This window comes from Anastrepha obliqua, chromosome 2 (assembly GCF_027943255.1).
Source record: "Anastrepha obliqua isolate idAnaObli1 chromosome 2, idAnaObli1_1.0, whole genome shotgun sequence".
In the NCBI taxonomy this organism is placed as follows: Eukaryota; Metazoa; Arthropoda; class Insecta; order Diptera; family Tephritidae; genus Anastrepha; species Anastrepha obliqua.
This window is the reverse complement of record NC_072893.1, coordinates 56925988-56939327: the sequence shown is the minus strand read 5'-3', so window position 1 is coordinate 56939327 and position 13340 is coordinate 56925988. Positions and strand designations below refer to the sequence as shown.

Here is a 13340-nt window from a genome sequence, read left to right as displayed (position 1 = left end):
CTCGTAGTCAACTGTTTTCTTTAAAGTATCCTTACCAAAACAGTTTCCCAACATTTCTAAGGTTTTCATACTAAAATGTAATACGAACTACTGCAAATCCGTTTATTGAAATTATAAATAATCGAAATCACGTACTTAGGTGGATTTACCATTTTGAAAACGAAATTTTTTCCTACAAATTTTACTCTTCCTCCAATTTTACTCAAATTTCTAGATTTAGCCGCACAGTTTCTTGCTACGGAGCTGATTTGTCAAGAACGAACGAGTCACTTCTTTACTGATCCTGCTTTTATTATTAAATTATGCTACATTACTCGTAGCTCAAATTTTATTTTTAGATGTTAAGTCAAATGGGCATTTTTTCCAGGGACTGATGCGTATTACATATTGAGAACTGGAGAAGTGGAGGTATATAAATATGTGTGCTTACAATTTATTTACTTACATTCACAGATAGGTATATGTATGTATGGTACAAAGAGCTACACAATTTACCCGTCAGTGCGCCCAAATGTATGTCAGGCAATAAATTCTACTTAAAATAAGTGATGATGTACCTAGTATTTTTCCCGTTATCACTCCATCAATCCCCCTCCACCGCTCTCTCTCCTTTTCCATAGCATGTTTTTTACATGCTTCCCTTCGCTTTAATAAGCACTTTTGTATGAAATTTCATTTCCATTCATTGCCGCTGGCAGCCAGCGCGCCTTCGAAATGCTCTCCATTGAGGCGAGGCGAGCCTTTCGCCAAGTGCAAGTAAATAAGTCTGCTACCCAAATAAGTGTATGTACATATAATTACTTGCTTTTTTTGTTTTGTTTGCTGGTTTAGGTACAAACACCTCGAACATGTTGAACAAGAAAATAATGTTAACAAACAAGCAAATAATAAACGCGACTGGTCACTGGGCAAATGTAAGTGAGGAAGTGTGTAACTGTGTTGATAGCACACGAAAAAATTCTATCTACTTAAGCAACAGAAAGCTTGCTTGTTACCCCTCTAAAATGCGTATATATGAACATTTCCAAATATATGAAGGTGGTTTCCCAGAAAATAATCGCTACGCATCGGCAAGCAAAATCTATAGCAAACTTAGCAGATTACCCATTGCTAAATACATGTGCATGTAGTATACTGTATGCACACTTATGCATATACTCATATCAATAAATAAATACATTATCTCAAGTACGACACAGAGAATTTGAAAGGAATCCGGTTTTTTTACCGCGCTTCAAAATAAAAGTATTAAAGGTGAGTTTCAAAGAAAACAGGAATACCAGCTTCAAATAATTATTGACTAGTTTTAGCACATTATTGATTTATTATTTAATTTCAATAATTTTCTCCTCCAAGTTACAAAATCTAAGCAAATTAAAAAAAAAATTCCAATTCAAAAATTCTGCAAAATTTCAAGCTTTTTAATAAGAATATTTATAAAACTCCCGGGCATGCAGTCGATTGAGTTTTCATATAAAAAGTAAATGGATAAAGGATCACATTGATTTTTGAGAGTTTATTCTTCTTCTTTTGCTTTTTCTTCTTTATTCATTCTATGATTAAAAATAATCTTGCAGACTAATTTTGGACAAATTTACTTAAACCAGAGAGAATAAAATATTATTAAATCAAAGCCCAGTAAAAGAAAAGCGTATCCGCAAATGAAGGCGCTTTTTTGGTATGACCTTGAGCTCTTCAAACGATACAGGACTTTATCTGCTCAATCATGTCAATCATAAGTAATTTTAGTTTTATGAACAGCGAACAGAAGCAGCAGATCAAAAAATTATGAACAATCAAAGCCGCGTTAGCTGCATTATATATCATATTTTTCATATCAAATGATGCATAATTTTAACATAATATTCCTTACGGACTGCACGACAATCTAATGGTGTATGCAGAACAAATATACGAAGTGTGTTCAACAAATAAATGGATTTTAATTTTTCTCAAAAATTATTTATTTATTCATCAATTTATATTTCATCTTCTTCCAAGTCGTCCCCCTCAGATATAATACACTTGTGCCAGCGTTTTTGCCAATCCTCGAAGTAGTTCTGATATGCACTTTTTGTTTTTTCTTTGAGCTCCCTTAGCGATTCGGTTTTTATCTCCTCAATCGTCGCCAAAACGCTGTCCTCTCATGGGTCTCTTCAATCTTGGAAACAGGAAAAAGTCGGAGAGGGTCAAACCTGGTGAATATGGTGGCTGAGGCATGACAACGGTGTTGTTTTTGCCCAAATAATCTTTCACAAGCAAAGATGAGTAAGTAGGTGCATTCATGATACAAAAGCCATGCATTTTTTTCCACAATTCCGGGCGTTTCTTTCGTATTGCTCCACGCAAACGGTGCATAATTTCACTCCATAATCCTCATTATTAACCGCAGGAACTTGTGGTAAGACCTCCTGATGCACTACGCTATGGTAATCGAAGAAAACAGTGAGCAAAACCTTGGCATTTAATCGAACTGGGCGGGCTTTTTTTGGTCTTGGCTCTCTTTGAGTTTTCCCTTGGGTCTTTGGTTTCGATATCATAACGAAATACCCGTGATTGGTCACCCGTTATGACACTTTTAAATAAATGTGGGTCATCGTTAGCGTCATTCAACGATTCTTGTGCAATGCTTATGCGACTTTGTTTTTGATCAAAATTCAGCAATTTCGGGTCAAAATTTCCGAAAAGATTGCATGGCATAAGCCAACGGATATTCCGATAGCCGAAATCCTCAGCAACTTCTCTAGTTGTAATTCGACGATTCTCCATAACAATTTTCTTCACTTTCTCAACATTTTCATCGGTTGTTGATGTGCTGGAGCGTCTAGATCGAGCGTCGTCAGTCACACTTCTCGACCTTCTGTGAAAAGCTTGTACCTCTTGTAAACATTTTTTGGACTCAGAGTGCTCTCATCGTATGCCACTGTCAACATTTCAAGTGTTTTTGAGCACTTAGTTCAATTTTTTGCACAAAATTTGATTCAACTCCTTTGATCCATTTTTTTCGATAGCAGAAAATCACTGAACCCAAAACACTTGACTTATTTATGCCTCTCACAAACACACTAAATATGTTATATTGCTAAAAAAAAGTAATAATCGAAAGTCGAACGAATGTAGCCCGCGAAATTTAAAAACTCACCTTATTTTTCGAACACACCTCAAAAATATCATACATAAGAATACGTCAGCAATTAATGATCCAAAAAATTTTGATTCGACTGATACAAATGTTGATCGAGGTAATAAATTCGTTTTTTGTTCATTGAGAACTTGTTTGTTAAATAGAAATAATGCAGATTCATAACCTGGCATCTTTTAAGTGTCCATCATGAGCACGGCAACAAACTGCCATATGAGAATTAAACTTTTCAAGGACCTACTCACACATTATCGCATTGAGTTCAACAATAACGTTCTGAATGTTGTGCTTGAGCTCTAGAGTCATTGTTGACTTATTCAAATAGACTTTACTTTTCAAAAAACCCAGCAAAATTACCATTACGGGAAATTAATCGACCGAGAAATTTAGATCGCAATAATGCAATGATTTACGGTGTTGTGTGATTTGTGGCTCCATCCAGTTGAAAATAAATAAATTTGTCTCAAGCTCGGGCCACAAAATATGGCATGGCTATATTTCAATAACAGCTCTTTCATTTTCATCTTCGAAGAAAAACGGACCAATGATCCACCAGCCCAAACACCACACCAAACAGTACATTTTAGTGCTTGTGATTTTTCTGATATAACTCGAGTGTTTTTTCTCTTCAAATGCGGCAGTTTTTGTCGTGGAGAAATTCAACCAGTGTGATCTTTATCACTAACGATAATTTGAGTGCAAACCCAGCATGATATTCAAAGAAAGAATTCCCGAAATTTCTGAGTGGACAATGATCTGTTGGCTTCAATTTATGGGTTTATTGAACTTTTTAAGGATGCAAATGCATATCTTTATGCAAAATCTACCAAATAGTCGATTCATGAATGACTAATTGTTGAGAACGTCGAGATATGGATGTTGACGGTTGTTCAGCGCTACACCAACAACAATCCTAAATGAATATCCCGTTTTAGGTAGCCGTTTTCTATACTCGACGCAATCTTTTTTTTTGAAAGTTTTCCACCAACCTTTCTCCACCAATTGTCGAAACATTCGGACCATTATTTCCAAAAAAAAAAAAAAAAAATCACGAATTTCGCGATATGTTCTTCATAAAAACCCACAGTTTTCATAATAAGTTTCAATAATTTTAAGGCGCTGTTCTGTCGTGAAAATTGGTCATCTGTCTGCTTGACAAATATCAAACATAACAAAAGGTACCGTCTAGGAATTATTCACTACTGACATCTAGGCGTCGGATTTGAGAGACTATTATTATATATTAAGCAATACATTTTCCAGAAAATAATCTTAGATAATAGAACAGTTTAAGTTTAAAAGGTCTGCATGAAAATGTTTAAAAATTGTAATAACGGAATCAAAATAATGATATTTTTTTTACTATATTTGACTTTTTTTGAGGAGATAGGTAAGTATAGCTAGAGAAGATCAGCCAATTCTTAACCGATTTAGGCTTCTACATTAATCTGTTCACGCCCCTAATTTTTTTTATTTGAGTTTTTTTTTCAAATATCATTATTTGGATTTCCTAAAATATTTTGACGGAAATCTTAAAATTTAATAGATTTTATAATTTCAATGGATGCCGACTTTTTTTCATATGCTGAGTAATGCACGCTAACATATAAATATAGAATAGAGCCCCAGTTTTGTATGATAGATAGTAGGTGGTAATCATCCAATTTTTGTTTTGAATAACTTTTTAATGGATTAAGACAAAAAAAAACAAAACATGATTATGAGGGATGTACATTTTTGTTTACCTTTGCGCGCTCCATTGCTTGTCTATTGGTATACTGCCGTTGTCTTACCCTGTCAAATATGACCAATTGTGGACCATTTTGCTACGCATTTTGCGAGTAACACCTTCGGTCCTGTACGTTTTTCAGTGTCGAATCAGAGAAGTAAAAGTAAAAAATATGCCTTCTCACACATGGCGACCGTTGTGTGCTGACCAAAGTTTCGAAACATCATTCCATTGCTTCGAATCGGGCAGCACGATGTGCAGTATCTTCAACTATTATGAAAGAAAGCATAAAATTTTTATAAAAATTTATAAATTACAAATAATAAATAATAAATTGAAATGCAAATCAAGAAATAAATTTAACAATATAAAACTGAACCGCAATAAATTGAAAACCATAAAAAGTTAAAATTGTTTTGGTCACTCCAAACCCTGAACTGCCTGAATGGTAGGTAGGCCAGTATTTTGCGCTATCGGCTATTACTACAGCTGCAGCTGTGCCACATGGCCACAATTGGTTAGATTTAACACTGGATTGCAACTATGGCAAAAGCAATGCATCGAATGATAATTAATAAATTTACTTCCCAGGCTATTGCTATGTAAAGATCACCAGTTGCTTAAATGGAAAAGAGAACGAATGTGAACTAGTCATGGCGGTAACACACGAAAAGTTAACCATTGTGGTACTAAAGGATTTCCCCACTGAATTATATTTGGCGTTCATTTACTTAAATATTTATGCTAAATATATCTGAAAGCAATACAACTAACATGTTGAGTTTGTTTTGTATTATCACAGCCTTTGTAAGCCTAGAAAAAATGTCAGCAAATATTTGCTTGTCATCAAATCGATTGCCTATTAATAAATACACATCGTAAAAAGAATTACATGTATCAATATACAGATGTACACAAAAAAGTTATACTCACGTAATTATAGGTATATAATTTAAATGTAATGTCTGCACAAGTGCTTAGTGTACAGTCATCTGTTCACATTTCAACCCAAAGGCTCTTCGATTTTATCATAAAAAACCATATTAAAATTGATCTGTTTACTTGCAATACAATTGAATTTTTTTCGGTTTTATTGCTATTACTTATGTATTAGTATATTTACTTTTTATTGTAGCTTTTTTCTGTTGCTAATATCTCAATTTCATCAGCCCAATGCCATCAGTACCAATTGGATATTGGTGTCGGTTTTTCTTTGACTGTTGCTATACGTAGGGGAAGGGCTTGTGTTGTACTTGACGAATAATGGGAATTTCAATAAATATTATATAACGAGGGGGAATCGCTGACAAATAGGAATGGGTAATTTTCTGTTTTACTCATGTAAAATTTGCTTTTTGAATCGGCTATAAAAAAAAAAACTAATCAATATTTTTTCAAACTTTTTCTTTTTTTGAAAATTGAACATTGTCATTTATGAATGAAAAATAATATCGTTCAAATGACTGCCATGACTGGCTTTACAGTAGACCATTCGATCAATCCAATTTTTAAGCACATTTTCGATTGTTTGGGCTCCAATTTTATGAATGACAACTTCGATTTCGTGTTTTAAAGCATCAATCGTCTCTGAATGCTTCGCATAGCATTTGTCTTTAACGGCTACCCGACAAAAAATAGTCCAACGGGCTTAAATCACAGCTCCGAGGCGGCCAATGGTATCGGAATTCAAGAACGGTAGCCAAAAGTTCGAGTGTAACTTTGGCAGTGTGACAAGTTGCATCGTCCTGTTGAAATCAAATGTCGTCCATGTCATCCTCTTCAATTTTTGAAATCAAAAACTCGTTGAGCATGTTACGGTAACGCTCGCCATTTACTGTAACCGCGGCTCCTCGTTCATTTTCGAAAAAAATGACCCGATGATGCCGCCAGACCAAAAACCGCACCAAACAGTGACTCGTTGTGGATGCATTTGCTTCTCTACAGTAACGTGTGGATTTTGTGAGCCCCAAATCCGACAATTTTGCTGATTGACGTAGCCACCGATGTGAAAATCAGAAAAGAAGAAGAAGACTCACCACTTTGGAAATAGGTTTTCAATATTTCCCAATTTTGTTCAAGCGTATAGCGTCCCATTTCGTAAATGTCAAACCTTTAAGTAAATTATGAACACATTAGACATGTCATTTGTGTTATCATTCTCAAAGAAATAGGTGCTTCAAAAAGCAAACGCTATTTTGCCCACCCTGTATTTCGTTTTCGGAAGGGTGTATAAACACTTGATCGGCATGCTCATAACCAAAGCGATATGGAAAACATTCTGACATACTTCAGCTTAAATCAGGATGTCATGGAGCATCTTTTTGGGGCATTGAACGTGAAAGATGAACGTTTTGACAATTTGAGCGCCTTTCAAATGCAAGTTGGGAAAGTACTTACTAAGTTACTTTAAAGATACATAAGTTACCAACAAGAGCTCATTTAGCAATATGTAATTAACCACAGCCTCGGATGGCAGATGGTTTTTTATGAGAAGTTTTTTCATGGCAGAAATACACTCGGAGGTGTACCATCACCTGTCGAGAAGCCACCGCTATTACAAAGCACATTTTCTATCATTTGGTATTTCATGCCCAGGATAGTTTGTCAAGTAGTTGGGAATGTAAGAATAATCACGACTAGGGAGTCAAAACTTCCAACTTGCGTGGGCATAGCATAGTAAAGCAAGGCGTGGGTATATTCACAGCTTGTTTTTAGTCAACTAAATTTATGATGACTTCGTTTCTCCTTTGAAAGGCTTTCATTAGGGTCATAATGCTTTGGCAAAGTAATAGCATAATATTGGCGAAACTTCCCAACTTCATGATGAGCTTTCAATTTAAAAATTATTTCACAAAATATCAATCTGGGTTTAACCAACTTTTGCTAACCTTTTTGTGTAATATTATTCCTGGCAATTTCCGTTTGTACCCTTTATAATTTAAGTTAAAAAAAAAAAAAACATTTTTTGCCCTTCTTAAATACGACCTTTTGTAAGGGAGTGTCAGAATTCTAATGTCGCAAGTGAGTAATAATTGAATTATGATTCTATTTAAAACTCCATGTTTTTGACATTTGAATAATTAAATGAAATTATCGAGAATCGGAAGTGTTTACTTATGTATCAATAGAAAATTAATTGAAATCAAAAATAATGATTATCAAATTTGATAATAGTAAAATCGCCGACTAAACAATTTTTCGTAAGACTACACCTTTGAAATGTGGCCCTTATAAAACTGTTCTACAAAATTAAACTTGATTTGCACCCATGGAAAAATCGCTATGTGTGCGTGATAGTTAAATGTCCAAATCCAAAAATCCAAAATCCTGAAAAATTGTGTATTGTATGTAAATTGTATATTTCAATATCCTTGAAAACGTTCATGAAAGCGTAAGAAGAATTTGAAAGAAATTTAAAAATTCCACAATAATTTTTTTCCAAAATTTCAAAAATGGCTTTGTACATTTCATCTTTAAAGTTTACATGATTTGAAAAAGAGTTTAGTTTAGTTTCTTTCAATACCTTTGCAAATTTTCTCTAGAATATACATAAAAGTAATTTTGTGTAAAAAGGTTTTTCATCCACAAATTTATTTTTTTAAAGATTTTATATAAGTCCTCGAAAATTTTATCATTGAATGGTCGTTGGAAATTACCACAAAATCATATGAGGACTATAAATTTAATTTAAAAATGCTTTTCGTGAACAAATTATTCTTTTTGAGAAATTTTAAAAATGTCATGAAAAATTTTATACTTCAGTAACCAGTAATTTTCATAAAATCGTAAGAGAATCTGAAGGAAACATAAAAATATTTTTCGTCCATAACTATCCTTTTTGAAAAACTACGTAAAATTTCTTCAAAGTTGACCTTCATTATCCTTTAAAACTTTCATAAAAGTATTGAAAGAAATTTAAAAATGTTTTTCATCCACAATTTTTATCTTTCAAAATCGTATCTAAAATATCAACCTCGCAGTTTACTCGATTATAAAATTTGATTATTTCGGGTTTCCTTTAGCAACCCTTCTCAACATTACTGTGGTAATCATAATCACCAGTAACACTCCATTCATTACTTTAATAGATCAATTATTTTTGCATGACTTCATGGTTTGAAGATATTTAGTTTTGCATAGTTGAAATTACCCGATTTAAGTAAAATATACAACATTTTGGCTCCTATATAAAAAACTTGAACAGTTAATTTTCACGAGCTTCGCTAGTCGCTTGAGACAAATCTTTCAAACTCATTCAGCATAGACAAGAATATGAAGTAATCCCCTGGTATCAGGTCCGGAGCGCGAGCTGAACCTCTCAATTAAGCTTCTTCGGGATGCTAAAAGTTCTATCGATGGGTGGTTTGTGTACAGTGTATCCCTATTGGGCAAAGTTGGCCGCTTTTTGGCAGTTGGGTGCTTCATAATTTTCCAATTGTTCAAATTATATACGAGTTGGTTGGTTGGTTGGTTTAAGTGATGATTCTTCCAGAATCCAACTAGCGCTTCCGCACCATTTTGTTGCCAATTCCTCGTTACCAACTTATTTACCAGTTATTTACAGCCTGACTATATCCAGTCTGTGCGGTGCAGGAACCTTATCAGGTTGTTGACATCTAAGCCAGACAGCTGTTCCACATTCTGTCCTTCCATAGGGCAGGGCATTCGCAGAGGAAATGGAAGATTGTTTTTTTTTCTCCGGTTGCTTACAACTGTGACAGTATGTGTTGTGAGGGATGCCCATTTTGGCTGCTTGTTATCCCACAGACCAAAAGCCAGTTATGACTGCCGTTAATCTCCAGGCGTCCGGTCGTTTCATATTTATCGATGTTGACGATTGCTTAAGGTTGTAGGTGGGCCATAGCGTCCTGCTAATTTTGCATTTCGTCTGGTCTCTCCATCTACAATCTGCGATTCGGAGGTATTTTAGGGAAATTGCACGCTTGACTGCTCCTAGTGGTGTGAATACCGCGAGCGTTATTCATGGCAGATCCCCTTCGATACTCCTATGTCCCGGGACCCAGATTAGATATTTTTATGGCTTTCGCAGCTTAAACTATATACGAGTACACGAATTAAGAATTAAAATTTGACCGTAGAAGAGCAGTTTCTTCTACCAATCCTCCTAAATGCACGGCAAAACTTTCCTGACAGGCAATCTTGACTTTCTACCAATTTGGTAAGCCATTTTCTACTCGTTTTCCCTTAGCGTTGTCTAAGAGACCGACTTTTCGGCGCATCTTCTTCAGGAATGGGTCAATTTCATTGCGATTTAGCAGCGAGTCGTAGATGAAAATTCCGTCTATATGAGTTTTTGTGACACCGATTCATTGAGTTTCTCTATGTACGCATTCTTATTCAAGGGGTTTCAAATGGGTTTTTGACCAAAGTTTTGCTACAGTGCAACGACAAGTTTGACTCAGAAATTTCCATTATTTTATCGTAATTTTCAAAAATTGCCCTTCCAGAGCGTGGTGTTCCTTTAATATTACAAAACAGAATCCATGAGCCCAAAATTGCTCATTGGAAAATGTAGGCGTATGCTTTGGTTTCCTATGCCAAACTTCCTCAAAACAAAATTTTGGACTTACGATATGCAAGAACTTAAGTTTTTCGAATAGTCAAACAAGCACCAACAACTCCCCCACGGATTAAGAGGAAAGTAGCGAAAGCCAGCAAAACAAATCTATTTAATTTACTTACATATGTGATTTTTTATGGCACTACAAAGAAAGACAAATGAATCCACGCTCAGGCGCATAAAAACATGCGAACATAAAGGACTTATTTTCCCATTTAGACAAGCAAAAAATAAAAAACAGCAGGGAGTGCTAACAAAGCGCCCATCAGGAATGTTGTGGAGTTACAATTTTTAAATAAAGGTGAATGTACGAGTGCAACCTTAATTGACTTTCTCCTTTTTGCTTACCATGTCATTCTGTGTGTGATGTGCGGGAAGGGTAGGTGAGGGGACGTAATGCTGTTAAAGCAAACAAAAAATAAGCGGGAATACTTATAAGTATCTACAAAGAAACGTATATATATATAACGTATACATATATATATGTATATATATATAGGTACATATATTATTACGGATGCATAGAAACGCTTGAAATACGAAAAATTCAAACTGAAGGCAAAGCATTTACAGCAAAATCAATTTGAAAAGCAACTCACTCGCATATCGTGGTTGAAAAAAGAATAGAAAAAACCCAAAAAAACTGAGCAAAACTGTACGCCAAATAGAAGAGGCAAAGATATCTGAAAAATTCAAAAGTCTGCGTGTAAAAAATGGCGATATTTTTGCCCTATTCTTGGAATATACACATTTCAAATGTTGTTATTTCAAGCCAAAAAGGGAAACGATAGTCTGCTGCCTCTAAATGAGAAAAACCAAGCATAGTATTTTTTGGTTTTTGTTGCCTTTTATAGAGAAAGCTTGCATGTCTGACTGCCTATTGGTTTAGTTAGATATCGTTATGCCTTACTTGCTTCTCTTATTTAACATACAACAAGTGCACTTACTTCATTATTTTCGTGTAGTGACGGCTACAGAAAGCAGCATCACCAGCAATTCTACGACGACAGTCGACTTTGGGGAGAAGTGTTGGAAAATAACTGAAAGGGAAAACCAACTTTTTGGCTAAACATATATATCTGCAAATAAATAGAAGAATGTAGTAAGTATTTCGATTGGGAAAAGGGGCGAGTTGCTCACAGTTCACTAAAGTAGTTAAATTTTACATTTCGCAGTTTTTAGTCAATACATATGATTTGGGGCTACCAGCGTCTTCTAACTAGACTTTTGACTTTTAATCAGAGTCATACAGTGCGTAACCTAAGAACTATGAAAAATATATATGTATTGCATATACATTTAACGATAGCAAATTGAGCGCCTAACACTTGAACAGCATTGGAAAATGTTGCAATCTTGTTTTTTTCAAGTTTTTTTGTAGAGTATCTTCAGAGATCAATATACAGGGTGACCGATGGGAATCTGACGTTTTTGAAATGAACAGTACACAGTTATTTTAAATGAAAAATTTTATTTTAATACACAAAATTCTTTGTCATGACATGCCATTTGAAGATGAATATTATTTGTGAAAAATTACGTCGGGTAAGTGGTGCCCATCCTCCTGAATGCAGTTTTCCAGACTTCTCCAAAAATCGGCCATCACAGGAGTCATCAGTTCAACATCAATTGTAGCCACTTCTTTCCTGATTGCCTCTTTCAGTTCTGCCAATGTGCGGGGTCTGTGAGAGTATACACGTGATTTGAGATACCCTCATTCTTAATTCGCGCACTTGTTTACGTGCAGAGCGCCCAGGGCTACGAGTCAGCGCGGCTCTCACACGCTCGATGTTGTCTGGTGTTCTTGCTGTCTTAGTCGGACCTGTTGGCTTCTTTTTCACAATAGATCCTGTTGTTCGTAGATTATGAACCCAACTGAGAATCGTGTTGCGGCTTGGAACGGTTCCACGACGCCCACGATTGAAACGCACACGAAAAAGTCGCTGGACGGTAATAACAGACCCACCATTCTGCACAAATGCGTCATACGCAAACATGCGATGTTCAACCGTCCACCGCTCCATAGCTACTGAAACGGCATCGAATGGCGAGATTACTGGCTTGTAATTCGCCTCCCTACTCCTCTCACCGGCAGAGTACTAGCCATCCCAAAAACGTCAGATTCCCGTGGGTCACCCTGTATTACACAAATCCAGAGATAGAAATAATTAAAGCCCTTAAATCATATCTTATCCGCGCCGCTCGTGAGCTGGAGCAAGATACTGTCAACAGGGTATTTCCAAATCGGTTTACCAGCAAGTGGTACCGTGAAACCAGATTATTTAGATTGAGATTTATTGGAGGTTTGCACTTCGACAGCCATAGCCGGTACGTGACTACCATTCGGGTGTGGGTAAGATCGAGTCTCCGTGCAAGAATATCAAATAATAGAAAAAAATGTGTTTAATAGCGATCGCCCCTCAGCAGGCAATGGTAAATCTCCGAGTGTATTTCCTGCATGGAAAAGATCCTCATAAAAACCTTGAAGTTCGGAGACGGGTTGAAACTGTAGGTCACTCCATTTCTGAAACAACATAAAGACGTACACAAAGAATAAGAGGAGAAGTTCGACCAAACACTTAACAGAAGTGTACGCGCCAGAATTTACTTTGAGTTTTGCACTTCGATTTATGGCGTTGTGCCCTAACCTGATCATTGATTCGTATGAATGAAAATAGTTTTGTAAATGATGGGAATATTTCTTATTACTAATGTACTAAAAAATTGTACTGAAAAGATGTTCTATGTTGTTCTGCACCAATTTAATATGTTTTCCTCTTAATTTATTTAAAGAAATAATTTATTTGGAATACAGGTGCACTTTAGAGGTTAGTGGTAGTCATTTAATTAAAAAAAATATTTGTTTGCTCACCCAATCGGAAGATCTA

The 13340-nt window shown here is 35.5% G+C and overlaps 1 protein-coding gene across 1 annotated transcript in view; it reads left to right on the top strand.

The window, feature by feature from the left end:
• Positions 1-13340, top strand: part of LOC129238163 (uncharacterized) — a 53853-nt gene that overhangs the window by 9215 nt on the left and 31298 nt on the right. The gene's annotated exons all lie outside the window — the stretch shown is intronic.